This window comes from Dipodomys spectabilis, unplaced genomic scaffold, assembly GCF_019054845.1.
Source record: "Dipodomys spectabilis isolate Male_0828 unplaced genomic scaffold, ASM1905484v1 ptg000463l, whole genome shotgun sequence".
NCBI lineage: Eukaryota > Metazoa > Chordata > Mammalia > Rodentia > Heteromyidae > Dipodomys > Dipodomys spectabilis.
The window spans coordinates 2,969,405-2,973,723 of NW_024871140.1; the positions used below are offsets into that span (position 1 = coordinate 2,969,405).

The 4,319-nt window shown below is 35.7% G+C and overlaps 1 pseudogene; it reads left to right on the forward strand.

Moving 5' to 3' along the window:
- Positions 1-2,882: 2,882 nt before the first annotated feature.
- On the forward strand, positions 2,883-4,099 carry LOC122098181 (annotated as a pseudogene).
- Positions 4,100-4,319: the final 220 nt, after the last annotated feature.

Sequence of the window (4,319 nt, forward strand, 5' to 3'; positions counted from 1 at the left end):
TATTAACAAAAGCTCTGGTCTGAAGCTTCAAAATTAGGATACCTGTCTATGTGAACCAAACAGCCTCTAAAATGAGGTTATTTATAAATTAACAAGCAAGATTTTAGATTTTTGCTGAGTGAGATGTTGCATAGTCACAGTCAATGTCTGCTAGGAAAGGTAATCTAATCTACTCTTTCACGAGTTACCCAGTAGCCAGGTTTCAACACAATGACTACAATGAGATTGTACAAATGAAACTATGATTTTCCCTCTCATAAATCAAAGTTCTGTCAAATGATTTCTGTCTTCCAGATGTTTACACAACATTTCTCATGATCTTTTCTACTATTTTGTCTGCATTATTGATGTTCATAGTACATTTTGATTGTTGTGTTGTGTATATATGCCATTTGTAGGGCTTAAACTCAATGATTAGTGGTCTACCTTGAATTTTTTGCTCATGGCTGATGACACTCTATTCCTTGAGCCACATCACCTTCTCCTTCTTGCTGGATAATTGGAGATAACTTTTCACATTTTTGCCTGTTTAGACTGAAATTGAACCAAAATAGTCAAGCTTTAGAGGCCCGAGTTTCTAGGACTTTGCACATGAACAGCTAACAACAAGCTTTGCTTTACTGTTATTTTAATTAAGTGGTAGAAGAAAGTGGAAGTATATTTGGGTTAAGTGTGCAATTTTCAAATACATTTGAATCAAGTTGATATAAAGTAACTGTTATCAATTTTAATTCTTAAATTAATGAATATTACACATTCCCAAAGAAATATAATTGAAAACAAAAGGCACAATTGTTTTCCTAAAACAAGTAATGGAACCATGAATTTCTTCGACTTTATAATGCATGTTTTATCTAATTTTAATTAGCAGACTTCCATGAATAAAATAAATATATTAATTGAATACTACAAGAAGCAAAGTGATTATAGTCAAGAATAGGTATTTCATCACCACCAACAGACAAGGTTTTGAGGAGTCTCACTAAAAAGAAATGTTGCATACAGAAATTAAGGGATATGAGATAGCTTGATCATTACACAACATATAAAAGTATGGGATTACAACTCAATACTTCATAAATGTGTAAAAAAAATATGTAGCTGGTGCCAGTGGTTCCTTCTTGTAATCCTTGCTACTAAGGAGTCTGAGAGCTGAGAATCATGGTTCAAGCCAGCCTAGGCAGGAAAGTCCGTGAGACTCATAGCTCCAATGAGCCACCAGAAAACTGGCAGTGGATCAAGTGGTAGAGCACTAGCTTTGAGATGAAGAGCTGAGGGAGAGCCTCCAGGCCCAGATTTCAAGCCCCCATGAGTGATAAAAATTAAAGATAAACAAACAAATAAACAAATATTTTGACGTAAATGTTAAAATATATATTCTAATTTTTTTAAATCCTTACTAGATATACTAGTTTATATAAAGGTAAAGACGTGTTTTCTGGTTTTAGTTGTCATTGAATCAATTGGATAAATGACACTTTTCTCACATAATTCATATTTATATGTTTATATATTTATATGCCAAAAGTATAATTAATTGATAAGTGATAAGCAGTGCTGTTTTATGTATATCATACATGTGTACAAAGCCGGTGGCAACTTTTTCTTATTTTCAGAAACCATGATATGTAATGTCCCTGCAGTTGTATCAGGAAAGACTGTAATTCCCTTAGTTTACTATACAAAATCTGCTGTAACAAATTTCTACAAGTTACGTGGCCTGTATAATCCATATTTATCATTTTAGAGTTCTAAAGGACAGAAATCTAAAAGATGTCTCACTAGATTTAAATCGAGCCACTGACATAGCTGAAATATTTTCAGGTGATTTTAGTGGAAAAGACTTTTACTTCCTGTTCTGCTTTCAAGAAACTTCAGAATCCGGGTTGTTGTCTTTTCCTTTATCTTCTAATTTAGCCTTTTTACATCTTTCTGATTATTCTTACCTAATCATGTCCCTTTCCAACTACAGCTGGAACTGTTAAATACCCATTTGAGTATGCTTCCCTATCTGATAATTATTCAAATTTGTGTTCCTTGGTAATGAAAGGTCATTTTTTACAAAGACACACACAAACACACACACACACACACACACACACACACACACACACACACATGTATATATACTGCACATCTACATTTGAAGGATTAGATATTTGGAGATGATAGATATGTTGGGAAGGCATTTTGCTGCCTACAACGTGTGTAGCATTCTTTCTATTATAACCTGTTATTCTTTCATTAAATTTGAACAACATATTTCTTCAATGAAATAAAACTAGAACAAAAATTAGTCCCTGAAAGCAATTAATCCTGATTTAAATGTTGTCATGTACTAAAAACCCAAAAGCCCAGAGAGCAGCTCCTGAAGCTGTCCTGGCACTATCAATTGTTACACATTCTGCTTCAAATCTTCTCTTTTCAAGAGCATTTGGCTGCTATTATTTTGGAATTATGGTTAATATTTATTTGACTGCTATTTTTAAATAGCAAGATTGGGTGGTGCCACCCAATCCTGGTTCTCTTTTTCTAACTTTTTTGTGTCTTATCTATTTCTGAAAGAAACACAACTATTTGAATGACCTTAACTGCTTATTGAAGAATAAGTGTGGAGAGGAAAAGAAGAAAAAGGATGTCTCTGTGTGTATGTTATGTTAAAAATGTACCTATAAAACTAGAAGTCAAGCAGTACTAAGGTGGAATGAACCTTACTTATTAACTATTTCCTGATTACTGGATTCACTTGCAAAAGAATACTTTCCTCTGTGTGGAAGCACTTAGTGGCATATTTGATTATATATTCAAGGATTACAAAGCTTCTTGATTTCCTGTAGGAGGGCCATACCACTATATCAAATAAGCTTCACATTAAAGCCAAAATGGTGCTGTCCCAGGGACAATGAGATGAACTAAATCGAGCTATAGCAGATTATCTTCTTTCAAATGGCTATGAAGAGGCATATTCGGTTTTTTAAAAGGAAGCTGAATTAGATATGAATGAAGAATTAGATACAAAGAGTGTTGGCCTTTTGAGAAAAAAATGGACATCTGTTATTATATTACAAAAAAAGGTTATGGAATTAGAATCAAATCTAAATGAAGCAACAGAAGTATTTATGTCAAGTGGTCCTCTTGGTCAGAAACGAGATCCAAAAGAATGGATTCCCCATCCACCAGAGAAATATGCATTGAGTGGTCACTGGAGTCATTTTCCATGCTGTGTTCAGTGTCATGGTCTCTGCTTCAGAGGATGGTATAATTATGGTGTGGGATTGTGAGACTGGAGATTCTGAATGAACTCTTAAGGGACATACAGATTCTTTACAGGATATTTCCTTTGACCACAGTGACAAGCTTCTGGCTTCCTGTTCTGCAGATATGACCATTAAACTATGGGATTTTCAGGGATTTGAATGCATCAGAACCATGCATCGCCATGACCACAATGTCTCTTCAGTAGCCATCATGCCTAATGGAGATCATATAGTGTCTGCTTCACGGGATAAAACTATGAAAATGTGGGAAGTGCAAACTGGCTACTGTGTGAAGACATTTACAGGACACAGAGAATGGGTGGGTATGGTATGGCCAAATCAGGATGGCACTCTGATAGCTAGCTGTTTCAATGACCAGACTGGTCGTGTGTGGGTCGTAGCAACAAAGGAGTGCAAAGCAGAGCTCTGAGAACATGAGCATGTGGTGAAATGAATTTCCTAGACTCCAGAAAGTTCATATTCTTCCATCTCTGAAGCAACAGGATCTGAGACTAAGAAAAGTGGCAATCCTGGACCATTCTTGCTATCTGGATCCAGAGACAAAACTATTAAGATGTGGGATGTCAGTACTGGCATGTGCCTTATGACTCTTTGGGTCATGATAACTGGGTACGTGGAGTTCTGTTCCATTCTAGGGGAAATTTTATTTTGAGTTGTGCTGATGACAAGACCCTACGTGTATGGGATTACAAGAATAAGCGATGGATGAAAACTCTCATTGCGCATCAACACTTTGTTACCTCTTGGATTTCCACAAGACGGCCTTCTATGTGGTGACTGGCAGTGTAGATCAAACAGTAAAGGTGTGGTAGTGCCGTTGATTGAGTCTTATTTGGCCCCTCCTCCCTTTTCCCTCTGGATGCACTCTGAGGATACCATCGTCCCACATTGAGCTCTGTTTAAATAAATATTGTCCTTTCATGTAAAAAATGTACATATAACTAGTTATCTTAAAATAATCTATTTTTAATTATGCTTAGATTTTGACAAAATTTAGCCTCTCAACAAGCAATGTTAATGCAGTCTTATTTCATGCCTGCC